General features: G+C 44.2%; 1 long non-coding RNA gene across 1 annotated transcript; it reads right to left on the bottom strand.

Moving 5' to 3' along the window:
• Nucleotides 1-705: 705 nt before the first annotated feature.
• LOC141567660 (uncharacterized) lies at nucleotides 706-10236 on the bottom strand. The gene is made up of 6 exons (XR_012490499.1): nucleotides 10176-10236; nucleotides 5033-5118; nucleotides 4676-4725; nucleotides 4229-4284; nucleotides 3520-3846; nucleotides 706-828 (listed from the first exon to the last, which is right to left on the bottom strand). It is a non-coding gene; the product is annotated as an uncharacterized LOC141567660 (long non-coding RNA).
• Nucleotides 10237-19159: the final 8923 nt, after the last annotated feature.

A 19159-nucleotide genomic window follows, 5' to 3' on the forward strand; every position in this document is an offset into this window, starting at 1 on the left:
ACATGGGGCAGCATCCAGGAAAGTCTTATACCCGTAGCTTCCAGTTGTCCATTTGTCCTCTCCCAGAGAAGTCACGGACTGCTCATCCTCAGCAACAATGTGTGACAATACAAATGGAGTACTGCCAACCAGGACGCTCGCCCAGGCTTTGGTGAGTCTTTTTGCTGGGACTTGGTCATGTAGACCTGGCTAGTGACTAACGTGGTAATCTTGGTCTCCAGCACCTCCGAAGGTCTATCTGATACCTCATGACCGAAAGCCCTCACCTTAAGTCACACTGTTAGATTATCATGAATGGCCCAAGGCCATAAGTAAACAAAGACACTTTTATCAGGCAGGATATTCCAAGGGTTTAGGACTACCTCCCAGGGGCTGAGGGCAAAGGCCAGAGCTCTCTTTGGGACAAGGTTAAATTTTTTACTACACAGCAACCAATCATAATGACAGACTTTTCTGGGGTTAAAAGTTACGTACAGGGCAGCAGGTAGCTCAGTTGTTTAGAGCGCGAGCTCTGAACAACAAGGTTACCAGTTCAATTCCCGCATGGGATGGTGGACTTCTCCCCCTGCACCTAAAGATTGAAAACGGCAACTGGACTCAGAGCTGAGCTGCGCCCTCCACAACTAGATTGAGGGACAACAACTTGTTGGTGATGGGCCCTGGAGAAACACACTGTTCCCCAATATTCCCCAATAAAATTTTATTTAAAAAAAAAAGTTACTTACATAGGCTATAACAACTAAATCTGAAGTTTAGATAGCTTGTAAGATCCCTTTGTTAGACGTATTTACAGGGGTATTCTTATGATGCAGGATCATGTCTGCTTTCCTGAAATTGTGGAGGAAAAGGGTAAAGCTTTCTTTCTTATCTTGCTGAAATTTGTTTTCACCAGGAGTTAGAAAGACCTACAGTTTCAAAATAATTGAAATGAGATTCTTTCAGCTAGCACTAAGAGAACAAAAACAACAACAAAAAATGGTAGGACTGACAACCCACAGAGTGGGAGACGATACATTAGCAAAGAATTTGTACCTAGACTCTGTAAAGAAGTCTTACAAATCGTAAGGAAAAGATAACCCAATAGAAAAATGGGCCAAAGGTTTGGTCAGGCACTTCATAAACAAGGATATACAAACAACCAATCAACACATAGAAAGGTGCTGATGACTTTTCTGGTCAACAGGGAAACACAAATTAAATACAATGTGGTTCTGCTATACACATACCAGAAAGGCTAAGATGAAAAAGAAGGAAAATATCAAGTGCTGATGACCCTGTGGAGCAAGTTGAACTCTCATACACAGCTGGAGACAGTGAAAAATGGTGCAACCACTTTCAGAAACTGTTGAATGGTAGCACCATGTGTCAACGAAATACACACCTAACCTTTGACCCAGCAATCCCACTTCTAAGTATTTACCTGACAGACAGCAAGCATGTGTCAGCAAAAGAATGTACGAGAATGTTCGTTGCCGCCTTATTCATAATAATCAACAACTGGAAATCAACCAAAAGTCCATCAACAGTAGAATGAATAAATAAGTTGTATATTTGTATAATGGAATACTATATAACAGAAAGAAGAATGCAAAAACTAATAGTAAAATAACGGATACATGCAACAAACAACATAGCTGAATCTCAGAGCCATTCTGTTCAGTGAAAGAAGCAGACAGTACACATACATACTGTATAATTCTGTTTATATGAAGTTCAAGGACAGACAAAAGTAGATTTTGTTGTTATAATCCAGGATAGAGGTTATTTTGGAGGGGTAGAAACTTTGAGGGGCATTGGGGCAGGGGTTGGGGGCCTGGAAGCATTATTTTCCTTGATCTGGATGTAAATTACAGGGACACTCAGCTGTGAAAATTCATTATGCTGTACCTTTATGATTTGTGAACTCTTCTGTGTGTATTTTACGTCAATGAAAGTTGTGGGGTTTTTTTTAAGTAGGCCTGAGAGGCTTAAAATTTACACAATGGAAAGGCAAGAAAAAAAGGATTATGTGGCATATTATTTTGTAACCACAGTCCCTAGCACTGGGCAAAGCCTAACCCCATCTGGAAGGACTGGGCTAAGCAAGTGGCTGCAACTACCACACCTTAAAGAGAAGCAGCGATGGCCAGCCCCCACCTTGCTGGCTGCCACAGGAAGCCCAAAGCCAGCCAGATGTTAGCCATCTATGCCGAGGCGCCTCAGGTGTGGCCACAGTGGCTTCTGAGGCAGGATGTGGTGACCCGTCAACAGCAGTGCTTGGGCCCCCACAGCCTTCTGACCCTGGCCAGGCTGGCTCACCAGCGCTTCCGGCACCAGCTGAACCTGAGAACCAGGGGTGCAGGAAGCCCCGGAGGGAGGCTTGGAGGAAGGAGCTGAGGAAGCATCAGGCAGAGAGCCTCTGGAAGGCTGCTGGGAAACACCACCACCAGCAAGAATAATAATAATAATAATAGCCAACACTCGCTGAACAATCGTCCCGTGCCAGGTGCTGCTCCAAGCACTTCACAATAACTAAAGCCGTTTAAGATGGGAAGTGTTAACCCTGACAGAACTTAGAATGGGAGCTTATATTATTACTACTCTGAAAATTCTAGAAGTTTCTAACTCTAATGCTGTAAGTGTATGAAGAGCATAGCATCTCTGATCCTAAAATGTCAGTTCTAAGAGTCTCTCTTTTTTTTTTAATTGCTGCTAATTTATTTTTAACTTACATGCAGTAAAACCCACTCTTCCGGGTATACATTTCTATGGGTCTTGACAAAAGCATGAGTCGTGTATCCACCACCACAAACAAGACCCAGAACAGTCCCATCACCCCAGAAAACTCCCTCAGGCTCCCTCCTTAGAGTCAGCCCGTCCCCCTCCTGTAACCCCTGGCAACCACTGAGCTAGTCTCCCTCACCATAGTTGCCTTTTCCAGAACATACAAGAAATGGATCTTCCGAATCTGACTACTTTTGTTTAGCGTCATACGTTTAAAATTCATGCATCTCATTGAGTGTATCACAGGTTCCTTTCAGTAGCTGAGCGGTATTCCATCGTATGGGTGTATCACAGTCTGCTTATCCGCTCACCAGTTGAGAAATATTTGAGTTATTATTAATATTTGCGTAACTAAAAAAGCTGCTGTAAACATTCTCATCCAGGGTTTTCTGTGATCCTAAATGTTCCCTGCTCCAAGGTGAACCTACGAGTAGGATTGCTGGGTCCTATGGTAAGTATATTATTAGCTCTATAAGAAACGGACTATTAGTTCCCTGCAGCTGCAGTAACAAATGACCACAAATTGGGGTGGCCGGTTAAGTCAGTGGGTTAGAGTGTGGTGCTAATAACGTCAAGGTTGCCGGTTCAATCCTTGCTTGGGCGCCCTTCTTTTAAAAAAAGGAAATGACCACAAACTGGGTGGCTTAAAACAATAGTAATTGATTCCCTCACAGGTCTGGAGGCCAGAAGTCTGAAATCTAGGTGTGAGCAGGGCGGTGCTCCCTTGGAAGGTCCTAGGGGAGGGTCCATCCTCACCTTTTCCAGCTTCCAGTGGCTCCAGGCATTCTGTGTGGCTGCTTCGCTCCAGTCTCTGCCTCTGTCTTCACATGGCCTCTGTGTCTATGTCTCCTCTTCCGTCTCTTGTCATTAGATTTGGGACCAATGTAGATAAGTCCAGATGACCTCATCTTGAGATCCTTAACTACATCTGCAAAGACTGTTTTTCCAAATAAGGTCACATTCACAGGTTCCGGGTGGATGCATCTTTTGAGGAGACACCATTCAATATATTACAGTGATAGTTTTCCAAAATGCCTGCACCATTTTGCGTTCCCACCAGCAGATTGTCTTAAAGATCCTAAACTGAACAGGGTTAGGGGGAATAAGGAGAAACGGGTCAGGTGGGGCTACCGCACTTTCTTAGGTTAGCCATCTTCAAGGCCGTCTTTTAGCTCCTCGCTCCCCAAAGTACAATCCCCAGCACCCAGCATCAGCATTTCCTGAGATGCAAGAAAGGCAGAAACTCAGGCCCCGCCGCCACCCTGCTGAATTAGAACCTGTATTTTAACAAGAGGCCCAGGTGATTCCTAGGCGCCTTACGGGCTATGAAACGCTGGGCTAGAGCTTCACTGGGAGAAATTGTTCAAAACTTCCTGTATCACCCTCACTACATGGATGGTGGCCCCCTGTGTGGATGTTTTAAGCCCTCTCCTTTTTAGGGTCTATCTCTATTGTTGGTACATACATTTGCAATCAGCTGAAAATAAAGGCAGAGATGTTTTCTTGGACATCAGACTTTGTCTGAAAAAACAACAACACACACAAAAAAAACATGAGACAAATGAAACTAGAACTAGACCTAGAGAGTAAGTCAAGCAGTTTTGCTTGACTTTCCCCAAAGCAGCCTCTGAGACGATGTCTTGGGTGGTGGTAGTTTATTTGGGAGGTGATCTCAGGACACAGAAATGAGGAAAGAGAGAACTGAGTCAGAGAAGGGAGAAAAGCCAGGGAAGGATGTGTTAGTCAGTGGGGTACCGCTATGAGCAACTGGGGCTCAATCCTGCTGGGGACCCTCTGAGGAACCAGTAGGATCTTCCCACTGCAGCACAGGGAAGCTGGGGCACTGGTGCTCTCCCTCCCACCCCCCTTTGGGTATGGGTTTCTCCAGGGGACATTAACTGCCCCCACTCACTTTTGGGGTTGCACAAGGAGTCCAGGTAAGCTGAGTGATGCCAGAGAAAGCTGTAAGGAGACATATGGGTACTGAGCTGAGGCTGTCAACTGGAAACTGCCAGCCCCAGCGGCGGGTGAGCCTGGGTGGGTCAAAGGTGGGGAGGGGCACCCACAGTGTCTCCTACTCGCGGATGACCCTGGATAATTTTATTTTATTTTTTTACCAAAAAATTGTCTCTGCTCTAGCCAGAAGCTGTAATTCTCATTCTGCCCATGTGTTTTTGGTGAATAGACATCATTTCTCTACTTCACCTCAGTCAATGTTCCAAGAAACGTAATGTAAAACTATCAGGTTTAAGGAGCACGGGATTGTTACCTTTTCTGAAGTGCGAAATTGTCAGCGTGCCCAGGAGGCTCAGCTCTCTCGCTCAGGCAGGGGAAACTACACCCAGTGAAGTGGAGCTAATAGGGCATGTAAAACAAGCATAATAAATATCCTTAGAGAAATAAGGGAGGATATTGAAAACTCAGAGCAAGAAGAGGATGTTATGAAGTAGAAACTAACTGTAGATAAAGGCTATGAACAATGTAATTATTGAAATAAAGAACTCAAGAGGTGTTCTTTGGCAGAATAGATACAGCTAAAGAATACATGAGTGAGCTGAAAATACAATCCCAAAAGGCATCCGTAAAGGGCAGAGAAAAACTCTAAGGAAGAAAAAATTAAGATGTTTGGATGATATAAATAAAAGTCCTAACTTCTAGCATATAGAATCTCTCTGAAGAAGAGAAAAGAGAGAGTGTCTAGGGAAGCACTGTGTGGAAAATATTAACTAAGAATTCTATAACAAATATTGTTATTATAAATAATAACTAAGAATATAAACCAAGAACGAAAGACACAGTACTTCGATACTGAAATGCTTACTGCATGATGAGCAGGACAGGTGCGGTGAGGGGGGGTAACAAAATGAGATAAATATTAGCAAAATTTTAAAATATCAAAGAACTAGAGAAAGTCACAAAAGTCCCGAGACAGAAAAGAGGAGACATTACTTATTAAAGAATAAGAATCAGGGCCGGCCCGGTGGCTCAGGCGGTTAGAGCTCCGTGCTCCTAACTCCAAAGGCTGCCGGTTCGATTCCCACATGGGCCAGTGGGTTCTCAACCACAAGGTTGCTGGTTCAATTCCTCGAGTCCCGCAAGGGATGGTGGGCTCTGCCCCCTGCAACTGGAAAATGGCAACTGGACCTGGAGCTGAGCTGCGCCCTCTACAACTAAGACTGAAAGGACAATAACTTGAAGCTGAACGGCACCCTCCACAACTAAGATTGGAAGGACAACAACTTGACTTGGAAAAAAAAAGTCCTGGAAGCACACACTGTTCCCCAATAAAGTCCTGTTCCCCTTCCCCAATAAAATATTTAAAAAAAATAAAAAGAATAAGAATCAGATTGGCATCAACTTCTCCACAGCAAATCTAGATGCAAAGAGATAATGGAGAAACACCATCGACATGACGATAGATTACATGTCTAAATGTGGAATGGAATAACCAGATGATGGATTATTAACTGGAGGGTGATATTCAAAAACTCAGAAAATTTGCCTCCCCTAGTCACTCTTTGAAAGAACTCAGAAACGAGAAACGGAATTAATTCAAGAGGAAGAAACAAGTTGTTGGAGACAGGTGAGAAAAAAAACAGTAGTGATCATAAAAAGAAATCCTCGTCCATACAAATTTGTATATAAAACTCAGCGATATCAAAATGTAGGTGGAAGTGAAGGAAGGAAGGTGAAGGCATGCTTAGGTTCTTGCCTTGTTTGATTCAAACATTGATAAGAAAAAATTAAGTGTTCATATTGTCCCTCAATAAGTTAGGGGAATCACTAAAGGGATTACAATGAAACTTTCAAAGCAGTATAGAAAAGTAATTGATATACTCGATGAAAGGTGAGAGTAAAGAATTAAAAGAGGGGCCGGCCTGGTGGCTCAGGCGGTTGGAGCTCCATGCTCCTAATTCCGAAGGCTGCCGGTTCGATTCCCACATGGGCCAGTGGGCTCTCAACCACAAGGCTGCCAGTTCGATTCCTCGAGTCCCGCAAGGGATGGTGGGCTCTGCCCCCTGCAATTAAGATTGAAAACGGCACCTTGAGCTGAGCTGCCACTGAGCTCCCGGATGGCTCAGTTGGTTGGAGCGCATCCTCTCAACCACAGGGTTGCCAGTTCGATTCCTCGAGTCCCACAAGGGATGGTGGGCAGTGCCCCCTGCAACTAGTAACGGCAAGTGGACCTGGAGCTGAGCTGCGCCCTCCACAACTACGATTGAAAGGACAACAACTTGACTTGGAAAAAAATCCTGGAAGTACACACTGTTCCCCAATAAAGTCCTGTCCTCCTTCCCCAATAAAATCTTAAAAAAAAAAAAAAAAAAAAAAAAAGAATTAAAAGAAAACAATGAGAGAGCATGGTATTGATACCAAAAACAAAGGCAACAAAAACAGAACTAAACAAGTGGGCCTACATCAAACTAAAAAGCTTCGGCACAGCAAGGAAACCATCAGTGAAATGAAAAGGTGGCCTACCTTTTTATTCATACAACACTATAGCCAAAAAAACCCACAATCTGATTAAAAAGTGAGCAGAGGATCTGAATAGACATTTTTCCAGAGAAGACATACAGAGGGCCAGTGAGCACGTGAGAAAGTGCGTAACATCACTAGTCCTCAGAAAAATGCAAATCAAAACCACAATGAGATACCACCTCACATCTGTCAGAATGGCTACGATCAGCAAGACAAGAGATGACAAATGTTGGTGAAGATGAGAGGGAAGGGAAAACCCTCAAGCACTGTTGGCGGGAATGTAAATGGGTGCGGCCACTATGGAAAACAGTATGAGGGTTCCTCAAAAAATTAAACATAGAACTGCCATACGATCCAGCAATCCCACTTCTGGATATTTAGCTGAAGAAAATTAAAACACTAACTCAAAAAGATACAGGCACCCCCATGTTCATTGCAGCATTATTTATAATAGCCAAGACATGGAAGCAACCTAAGTGTCCATAGATGATGAATGATAAAGAAAATGTTATATATATATATATATATATATATATAAAATCTATCTATCATCTATCTATCTATCTATCCATCTATGCATATACATATTGATATATATATATACACACACACAATGGAATATTATTGAGCCATTAAAGAGAAGGAAATCTTGCCATCTGGGACAACATAAATGGACTTGGAGGGCATTATGCTAAGTCAGACAAAGAAAGACAAATACCATATGATCTCACTTATATGAGGAATCTAAAAAAAAAAAAAAACACACCCTACCTCATAGCTACAGAGAAGAAATTGGTGGTTGCAGGGGGTGAGGAGTGGGCAAAATGGGTGAAGGTGGTCAAAAGGTACAAACTTCCAGTTATAAAATAAACAATTCATGGGGATGCAATGTACAACATGGTAACCATAGTTAATAATACTGCATTGCATTTGTAACTATGTATGGTGATGAATGTTACCTAGATTTATTGTGGTGATGATTTCCCAATATGTACAAATACCAAATCATTATGTTGTACACCTGAAATTAATATCATGTTATATGTCAATTATATCTCAATTTTTTTAAAAAAAGAATTCAGAATCCACAGAGGTCTTTGCAATCAGGGAAAACCCAGTACGTGACTCTAGACAAGCTTTTCACCTCCTCTAAACCCCATTCCTTATCTGTAAAATGAGGAGAAGAATATTTATCTCATGACAACCTACTATCTACGATAAAGTAGCACATAAATGTATGTTGTTTGATTTCAAGAGAATAAACATTTTATATTTCAGAACCATGAAGTCAGGTACATAAATTGTGAAACATAAATAAACGTAAATCCCCACCTCAGATACAAAAGAATATTTACCTCATAGGCTTGGCAGAATGCCATTGATCATATGGGAGATATCATGATAAAGTTTTTTAAATGACCATAGAATGATTGCTGCAATTGAACAAAACAGCTAAGGATGCAAAATCAAAGTGAGATGTTTCATTAGTAAATCCATTAAGTATATAATATAGTTACTATGTACTATTTTTACAACTTTATTGAAGTATAATTGATGTACTATAAAACAGCACATATTTAGAATGAAATTTGTACGTGAAACCATCACCACAATCAATTTAACAAACATTTCCATGACACACAGAAATTTCTTTGGGGTCCTTTGTCATCTACCCTTCCTTCCACTCTCATCCTCAGGAAACCACTAAACTGCTTCCTGTCAGTGTAGTTTGCATTTTCTAGAATTTCCTATCAGTGAAATCACACACTATGAGAGGATTATTTTGGCCTGGCTTTTCACTCACTATAATGTTCTGGGGTTTCATCATGTCATTGCAAGCACCAGGAGTCTATTCCTTTTTCTTGCTAAGTTGTATTCCATTGTACAGTGTGGAAGACAGAAAAATGATCCCTGGGTGCTCCATGCCTATATAAGTGACCTCCCCCCCAAAAAACTCTGGACACCAAGGTGAGCCTTCCTAGTTGGCAATATTCTGTGTGTGCTGTCCCGTGATGCGGCTGGGAGAAATGTGCTGTCCACATCACTCCAAGGGGAGAGACAACTGAAAGCTCAAACCTGGTCTCTCCTGGACGCGGCCCTTTTTCTTTTGTTGATTTTAAGCTCTGTCCTTTCACTGTAATAAACCATAAATGTGATGAAAACAGCTTTTCGGAGTTCACTCTTTCTGCCATGTGAGGACACAGCAAGAAGATGGCCGTCTGCAAACCAGGAAGCGGGCCCTCCCCAGACTCGGACCCTGTACCCTGATCATGCACTTCCTGGCCAGCCTCCAAAACTATGAAAAACAATTGTTTGTTGTTTAAGCCACCCAGTCTATGGTAATTTGTTATAGCAGCCTAAATGGACTAAGACAGCGAGGTGAAAAAAAAAATCTCCAAGTATTAATGGCTTAAAAAATATCTTTGGTTGTTGATCACCAGTCTACGGGTCAGCTGGATAGTTCTTTCGGTCTTGGATGAGCTCATCTGTCAGGTGTGGGTTGGTAGGTGGTTCTGTTTGTGGAAGTTGGCTGGATGTCAGTTGGGAGCCCTAGGTGTATTTAGTGCATTCTCTAGCAGGTTAGCCCAGGCTTATCCCCATGGCAGTGGAAACTTTCCAGAGAGCAGACAGGAGATACAAAGATTCTTGAGACCTAGACTCAGAACCGACACAGTGTCACTTCTGCCACATTCTATTGGTCAAGGCCTGTCAAATTGTAGGTGTGGGGAAACTGACTCCATTCCTTGAGAGAAAGAACTACAAAGTCACGATGCAAAGGCCATAGGTGGGGGGATTGTGGCCACTTTTTCTTTATGTGACCCTAATGGGCAACTGTGAGCCTATTCTTTTATATTAAGAGAAAGAGAAAGCAAGCCCAATTTCTAGTCAAAAAGAGTGTCTTTCAGAGGAGATCTGTAGAAGGAGTGACTTACGTTTCAGTGCCAAGAAACAGTCCATCTGTAACAGTCATTAGAGACGTTCTCAAATACTCTGGCTCTCCTTCTGCACACAGAGTGGAGTTCCACACCCCTGCCTGTTTGAAGCTTGGCAGGGCCATGTGACTTACCTTCCCAGTGGAATGTGAGAGGAGGGACTACGCACCCCTTCAATGGAAATTTTAAGAACTCGTACACACTTGACCATGTTTTGAAGTTTCTCTTGGCTGGGGCGACTAGCTAGAGGCTGTTTCATCAGCCTTGGGACCCAGGCTGATGAAAATAATGTGTAATAGCACTCCCAGCTGACAAGGTGCATGAACGAGAAATAAACCTTTGTGTGTTAGGCCACTGGGGCCGGGGTGGGGGTTACTGCAGCGTAACGTAGCTTATATGACTGACATGTCACTCTAGGTATTTTAAGCATAAAGGGATCTAATGCAGGGAAATCAGTGATTTACAAAGTCATTGCATGCAGCTGCTATGGAAAACAATTTGGCAGTTCCTCAAGACATTAAGCATAGGGGCAGACGGGTGGCTCAGTTGGTTAGAGCGCAAGCTCTGGGCAGCGGGGCTGCCCATTCGATTCCCACATAGGCCAGCGAACTGTGCCCTCTGCGACTAGAGTGAAGTCAAAGAGCTGCCGTTGAGCTCCCGGGCGGCCAGATGGCTCAGTGGGTTGGAGCGCGGGCTCTCAACCACAAGGTTGCTGGTTCAACTCTTTGACTCTTGCAAGGGATGCTGGGCTGTGCCCCCTGCAACGAGCAACAGTAAATGGACCTGGAGCTGAGCTGTGCCCTCCACAGCTAAGACTGAAAGGACAACAACTTGAAGCTGAACGGCACCCTCCACAACTAAGATTGAAAGGACAACAACTTGACGTGGAAAAGTCCCGGAAGTACACAGTGTTCCCCAATAAAGTGCTGTTCCCCTTCCCCAATAAAATCTTTAAAAAAAACCAACCCACAACATTAAGCATAGAATGACCCAGCAATTCTAGTCCTAATTATATGAGGTCTGACAATTAAGTTCGCAATTAAGTTCGCGAACTCATCCTAGAAAAAGTGCTACATACTCATTGCTGAATATCACTATGGTCACCTTTGAAGTACTCCCCTTGGGAAGCTATGTACTGATGCCAGCGCCTAGTCCACCCTTCAAAGCAATTTTGGAACTCTTTCTGGAATGGCCATCAGAGCTGTTGTCGTATTACCCTTGATGTCCTGAATGTCATCAAAATGTCTTCCTTTCCATATTTCCTTTATCTTCAGGTAAAGAAAGAAGTCATTGGGGGCCAGATGAGGTGAGTAGGGAGGGTATTCCAATACAGTTATTTGTTTACTGGCTAAAAACTCCCTCACAGACAGTGCCGTGTGAGCTGGTGCATTGTCGTGATGCAAGAGCCATGAATTATTGGTGATAAGTTCAGGTTGTCTAACTTTTTCACGCAGCCTTTTCAGCACTTCCAAATAGTGAACTTAGTTAACTGTTTGTCCAGTTAGTACAAATTCATAATGAATAATCCCTCTGATATAAAATAAAGGTTAGCAACATCATTGCAACAAGTTCGAGAATTGAAAACAAGGACTCAAACACATACGTGTATACCAGTGTTCACAGCAGCACTAGTCACCATTGTCAAAAAGTGGAAACAACCCAAGTGTCCACCAGCATGGGAATGGATAAGCAATATAAGATGTATACAGGCAATAGAATATTATTCAACCATAAAAAAGGAACGAAGGTCTGATACTTTCTACAACATGGATGAACCTTGAAGACATTATGCTAAGTGAAATGAGCCAGATACACAAGGACAAATAACGTTGAGATTAGACTTACATGAAATATTTAGAGTAGGCAAATTCAAGGACAGAAAGTAGTATAAAGGTTACCAGGGGCTGGGTGTATGGGGGAAACAGGCAGTTATTGCTTAATGGGTACAGAGTTTCTGTATAGGGTGAATCCCATGCGTGAGGGCTCCACCCTCATGACCTAAACACCTCCTGAAGGCCCCTCCTCCTAGTCAGGCACTCAGTATAACAATCACCACGACCATCATCATCACCGTCACTTTCCTCACCAGCATCATCGTCATTACTAACCCCATCATAACATCCTCATCTTTTCCTCCTCCTCCTCTATCACCATCATCATCATCACCATCACAGCTGTCTTGGCTTGAGTTTCCTCAAAAGCAGACTCTAAGAGCTTGAGTGCAGGCAGTTTATTTAGGAGGCGATTCCAGAAATCACAAGTGGGGAATGTGAATCAGGAACGGGCAGACATCTAACAAAGGGGGTACTCATGAGTAGGTCACTGCTGAGGGCAGATGGGGCTTAATCACAGGGACACCTGTGAACCCAAGCAGATTGTGCCTCAGAATTCTCCTCCTAGGAGAGAGAAGCTGAGCCATCTGTCCACCGACTCCCGTCACCCACAGGTCGAGGATTGCCCCTGGAGCATGGTTTTATTCCTATATTGTTGCACAGCAAATCTCAAACAAAGTAGCTTTAAAATGTTTTTATAGAATCTCTCAAGATTCTGTGGATGGACTTCTGGGTAGTTCTCACCCGGGGCCTCTTATTCAGTTACAGTCAGATGATGGCTGGGGCTGTACTCACTTGAAGGTCTAACCGGGCTGGACGTGCCAGGCAGCTCGCTCACATGGCTGGCAGTTCATTCTGGCTATAAAGTGGGAGCACAGCTGGGACTGTCAACCAGAGTGCCTACATGTGGGCTCTCCATACGGTTTGGGCTGAGAAGTGAAACGGGCATAGTTTAGAGTCAGATTGCCTGGTTTTCATCTTCCCACTCACCGACCCACCCCCAACACACACACTTATTGCTCCGCGAATTACTACTTAACCTCTCTGAAGTACTGTATTGATTAATATTAATGCCCTTTTACCATGCCTTCTCGAATGCTCATCGGTTGATCCTCAATTTCAAAGTTGAGCACAATATCCAGGTTCTCCCACCCACCCCATGGTGGCCTAAGCTGGGACATGACCACCTGTGGCAGATTAGATTACTCTTCAGAAGTCTTCAATCCATCCACCTAATTTCCTTGGAAGGAATGTACTTCTGCCCCTTTATACTGGGCTTGGCCATGTGACTTGCTTGGCCAATAGGATGATGGCACACAGAACACAGAGACTGGAAATATACTTGTGCAGTTGGATTCACACCTCTGCTATCACCATGAGAAGGATATTCCTGGAATAGCCCGCTGGTTCCAAGCATTGGAGGCATGTGCCAAGGCCAGCCAAGATCAGCCCACCCACAAACACCCGAGGGAGCTCAGTCAAGATCATCGAGCAACCCAGCCATGCCCAGCCCTAGTCAATCAAGGCCAGATGACTTCAGACATATGGGAGAGCCCAGCCAAGATCAGCAGAGCCACCCATCCACAATCAGCTGACCCTCAGCCAAACCCCCAGATGCATGGTGCTAAATAAATGTCCATATGTGTACATCACACACAAGTTTTGGTTGTTTGTTACCCAAAGAGTTAACTGATACATTACCAGCGGTATACCCACAAACCATCTCATTACATATTTGCAATGTGAGTATATGACCACCAGATTATTTTTATTTTATTTATGATCCACAGAGCAAGATGATGTTGGCAAAATAGTGGGAAATTGTTTCCCAGAACCAGATGTTAAATTCAGATGACCTGGAAGGCTAAAGGCGGTTTTGCAACCACATAAGTTTCAGGGTGAGGTGGTTGGGGGAGGGGGGCTAACAGGCTTGAAAAATCCATGCTCAGGATTTCCCATGACGTGGCTGGACTTCACCCAGATTTTTTTTCTGGAGGCTAGATGACATGTGATACTGCAACACATCAAATGCAGAAGCAGCTATGAGGATTCCAGTTGTCTTCTATTGAGCAGATGTTAAATATCCTAAAAAATGTACAATAATGCCACTTTCCTCATTATTTTTTTTTGAAAATACAGCATTTCCAAATGTTATTGATGTTAAAATACAATGAGTTTCCAAATGTCCATCAACAGATGAATGGATAAACAAAATGTTTGTGTACAATGGAATATTACTCAGCCTTAAAAAGGAAGGAAATGGGGCCGGCCCGGTGGCTCAGGTGGTTGGAGTGTTGTGCTCCTAACGCCGAAGGCCACTGGTTCAATTCCCACATGGGCCAGTGAGCTGCAACCACTACAGCTAAGATTGTGAACAACAGCTCTCCCTGGAGCTGGGCAGCCATGAGCAGCCAGAGGTTGGCATGAGCTGCTGTGGGTTGCTGTGAGCAACCCACTGATGACTGGTAATCAACTGCCTCAGCAAGGGGAGCACAAGGCTCATAACACCAGCATGGGCCATGGAGCTGTGTCCTACACAACTAGGCTGAGAAACAATGGCTCGAACCAGAGTAAGGGGGGGAGGCAGAAGAAAAGGGGGACAAAAAAAAGAAGGAAGGAAATTCTGACACATGATACAACATTGATGAACCTTGAAAACATTATGCTAAATGAAATGAGACAGATGCAAAAAGACAAACGTATGATTCCATTTGCATGGATAAATTTGCCTATTCTAGGCAAATTCTATAAATTTGCCTATTCTAGGCAAATTTATAGACACAGAAAGTAGAATAGACATTACCTAGGATTGGGGGTGGGGAAATGGGGAGTTAGTGTTTAAACGGTACAGAGTTTCAGATGGGGAGGACGGAAAAGTTCTGGAGTTGAATGGTAGTGATGGTTGCACAATCATGTGAATTTATACTTGGTGCCACAGAACAGTACACTTAAAAAATGGTTAAAATGGGGCTGGCCCGGTGGCTCAGGCAGTTGGAGCGTGTCCTCTCAACCACAAGGTTACCAGTTCGACTCCCACAAGGGATGGTGGGCTGCACCCCCTGCAACTAGTAATGGCAACTGGACCTGGAGCTGAGCTGCGCTCTCCACAACTAAGACTGAAAAGACAACAACTTGACCTGGAAAAAGTCCTGGAAGTATACACACTGTTCCCCAATAAAGTCCTGTTCCCTTTTCCCCCCTCCAAAAAAAATGGTCAAAATGGTCAATTTTATGTTATGTATATTTTACCACAATAAAATAATTGCCAAAAATGCAATGGATTGGGGCCAGCCCAGTGGCTCAGGCGGTTAGAGCTCCATGCTCCTAACTCCAAAGGCTGCCGGTTCAATTCCCACATGGCCCAGTGCGCTCTCAACCACAATGTTGCCAGTTCAATTCCTCGAGTCCCGCAAGGGATGGTGGGCTCTGCTCCCTGCAACTAAGATTGAACATGGGACCTTGAGCTGAGCTGCCGCTGAGCTCCCGGATGGCTCAATTGGTTGGAGGGTATCCTCTCAACCACAAGGTTGCCCGATGGACTCCCACAATGGATGGTGGGCAGCACCCCCTGCAACTAAAAATGGCAACTGAATCTGGAGCTGAGCTGCACCCTCCAAAACTAAGACTGAAAGGACAACTACTTGAAGCTGAACGGCACCCTTCACAACTAAGATTGAAAGGACAACTTGACTTAGAAAAAAGTCCTGAAAGTACACACTGTTCCCCAATAAAGTCCTGTTCCCCTTCCCCAATAAAATCTTTAAAAAAAAATGCAATGGATTTACTATGGTTAGTTTCAAATGAATTAATAAATACTTTTTTCAACTTCTCAGTTTAATACCTAAATATTGATAGATAAATCCCACCAACACAAAATCTCTTTGGGCGGTCCTAAATAATTTTTTATTTTTAAGGGTATAAAAGAATGCTGAGACCAACAAGTCTGAGAACCGCTGCTCTATATACAGCTGAGGTGAGCTTGAGCTAGCTGCCCCTGGCACTTGACTGCAAACGCCCAGGAATTAAATAGCAGTAAGGTAGTTTAAGTTTCTTCTGGCCAAAGTAGGCAGGCGACCTCTAGTGGAAGTACAAGGTATTGCTTGACAGAGAGAAATTGCTCTGGGGAGTAATTTACATTGTAGAGTCCGCTGAGATCCCAAAACAGAGATGATCGCCTGAAATGAGGACTTTATTTCAGCATGTTAACTTTAAATCCTGAACCATGCCTCCTTTTCATGCACATTCACACACTCAGAGACCCAGTCACATTCACACATACACACATTTACACACAGAAACAACTAGATGTTCACAAACAAAACGCACAGAGACACAGACACGATCACACACTCACCATCTCTCATAGAGACCCACGTATGTGCACACACAGAAATGTCACGCACACACAAAGAGACACAACCTCACACATGGGCACACACTCACATAGTCACAGACACTTTCAAATACACAGATACACACATTAAAAATTGTATATCATTAACAATGGAATTTACCGTGTTTCCCTGAAAATAAGACCTAACCGGAAAATAAGCTCTAGATGATTTTTCAGGATGACATCCCCTGAACATAAGTCCTAATGTGTCTTTTGGAGCAAACCTTAATATAAGACCCGGTCTTATTTTCAGGGAATAACGGTAGTAAATGAACGTCATTTTCTATTTTTAAAATACTGCAATTGAAAATGAGTTTCTACCCAAAGCCATTAAATAAATGTTGAACAAATAATTAAAATGAATCTAGGTTTTGGCAGTCTGCCCAATTAGAGGTCCACAATCCCTTAACTGAAGTCCTTGGAGACAGATGCGTTTCAGAACTCAAAATTGTTCTACTTTTAGGAAAGTAATTCTGAGGGAATGCCATGTATTATGTAACACTCACAGAGCCTGAAGCAGCCCCCTCCCCATCAGACATGTTACCATATTTGCAGCAAACTGTGTGAAAATTCACACCAAAAAAAGATAAATGAAAAGTATAAATAACTGATATTTGTTTATTTCCCACCGCGTGAGACTGGGCCAAAATTACCCCCAAGGAAATATTTTTTGGTTTTTAGCTTTTTGGAATTTGGAATTGTAGATAAATGATGCGGGATTGTGTATTAGCAGGCCCCTCACACGTACATCTACATATATTCCTGTTCTGATTGTAAATCTTCAATTCCAGGAATGGACAGGGGAAAGGACCGCAAGATCCGGGAGGCGAGCGACTCTTCGGCGCCCCCTCCTGGCAGTCCCAGCCCTTGCAATTCGGCTGCGGAGTTGGGATGTCAACTGGCTTTGGCCAAATCCAGCGATGAGTCCTAATTGGTCTAAACCTTTAGAGTCATCCTGTCTTCACTTGCCAGTGAGTGGTTCAGAAACCCAAGCCTTAACCAACCAGCACCTGACATACCTCTGGCGCAGGCATTTGTTCTGGGGTTGTCATGTGAGCCATATTGATCCAATCAGATTGAAGTAAAGCCCCTAAGCTCACCGGTAGGGGCCAAGCCTCCTTATATCTGAGGGATGGGAATGAGGCGCTCATGGGTGCCTAGATCTGTGAGCATTTTGCGAAGCCGCCTGGGGATAAGACTGGTCCCGTGCGCAGAAAGAACTAGAAACAGTTTAAGGCCCTAGTGGCCATGGAAGGGCGTTGGAGCGCCACGCTTCTAACTCCGAGGTCACGGGTTCGATTCCCACATGGGCCAGTGAGCTGCTAAGATTGTGAACAACAGTTCTTCCTGGAGCTAGGTGGCCGTGAGTAGCCGGAGGTTGGCGTGAGCTGCCACAGGCTGCTGTGAGCGGCTGACCAACGACTGGCGGCTGACTGCCTCAGCTGGGGGAAGAGCAAGGCTCATATACCAGCATGGGCCAGGGAGCTGTGTCCTACACAACTAGACTGAGAAACAACGGCTTGAACCGGAGTGGGAGGGGGGAGGCAGAAGGGGGGGAAAAGATTCTGCTGCTGAGAGCCCAGCTGTCTGACAGCCCCACCGCATTGGTGCCAAGGCTATACCTCTTTCAGGTTGTTCCCAATGACAGAACACAGTGGGTACTAGTGCCAGTCCACTACCTGACCCAGGACTCCTCTGATGGGCAACTCTGCTCAAGGACCCCACCCCATGGACATATACACCCAGACTTCTTCAGAACTGTATTACGGCCTGAGGCTCCTCTCACCCAGTCCCTCCTTCCCTCTGACCTTTCACAGATCTTGGATGGATGGTGGTGATGCTTGCCCAGCATTGTGAATGTACTTAATGCCCTGAACTGAACACTTTAAAATGGTAACTTTTATGCTATGTGCATTTCACACACACACACACACACACTTACTATCCACTTCTCTGCTCTCCAGGCACCACCCTGGTCTAACCACCATCACCCCTCACCTGAACCATGGCAGTGGCCTCCTCACTGGGCTCCCAGGTTTCACCCTAGCCCCTACAGTTCATTCCCCACGCGGCAGTTAGGGGGCCTGTTAATACCTAAGTTAGCTCACATTTCTCCACGGCTCAGAAGTCTCCCATGGCTCCACCTCACTCAGAGTAGAAGCCGAGGTCCTCACCGTGGCCCATTCGGCCCTACACAATATCCCCCACTCTCTGCTGTCTCACCTCCTCCTGCTCGCCTCCTCACTCACTCTGTTCCAGACACACTGGCCTCTTTGCTGTTCCTCCAACAAGCCAACCACCTCCAGCCTCACAGCCTTTGCACTTGCTGTTCTCACTTCCTGGGCACTCTCCCCCCAGAGATGTGCAAGTCCTACCCTCATTTCTCTTAAGCTTCTGCTCAGCAACCAGCAACTCCATCACGCCCTTTCACCTTTACCCTGTTTCTCCTTTGTGCTTATTATTACCTGACAGAACATATATTTAAATTACTCATCATTTTTTTTGTCTGTCTCCCCACTAATATGTCAGTGCCGTTGAGAGCAGGAGTTTTTGCCTGTTTTGTTCACTGCTGTGTCCCCAGTGCTTAAAATAAGGCCTGGCACTTAGTAAATGCTCACAAAATATTTGTTAAATGAAAGATTAAGGGATAGTGACCAAAAGAGAGGCAAGAAGAGACACAAAGGGAGGAGATATGGGAGTCAGAGAAGCTGAAATAGGGGAGAAATGGGAAAGAAGAGCAAGGTGGGGGTGTTGGGCAA

This window comes from Rhinolophus sinicus, linkage group LG11, assembly GCF_036562045.2.
Source record: "Rhinolophus sinicus isolate RSC01 linkage group LG11, ASM3656204v1, whole genome shotgun sequence".
Taxonomy (NCBI): domain Eukaryota; kingdom Metazoa; phylum Chordata; class Mammalia; order Chiroptera; family Rhinolophidae; genus Rhinolophus; species Rhinolophus sinicus.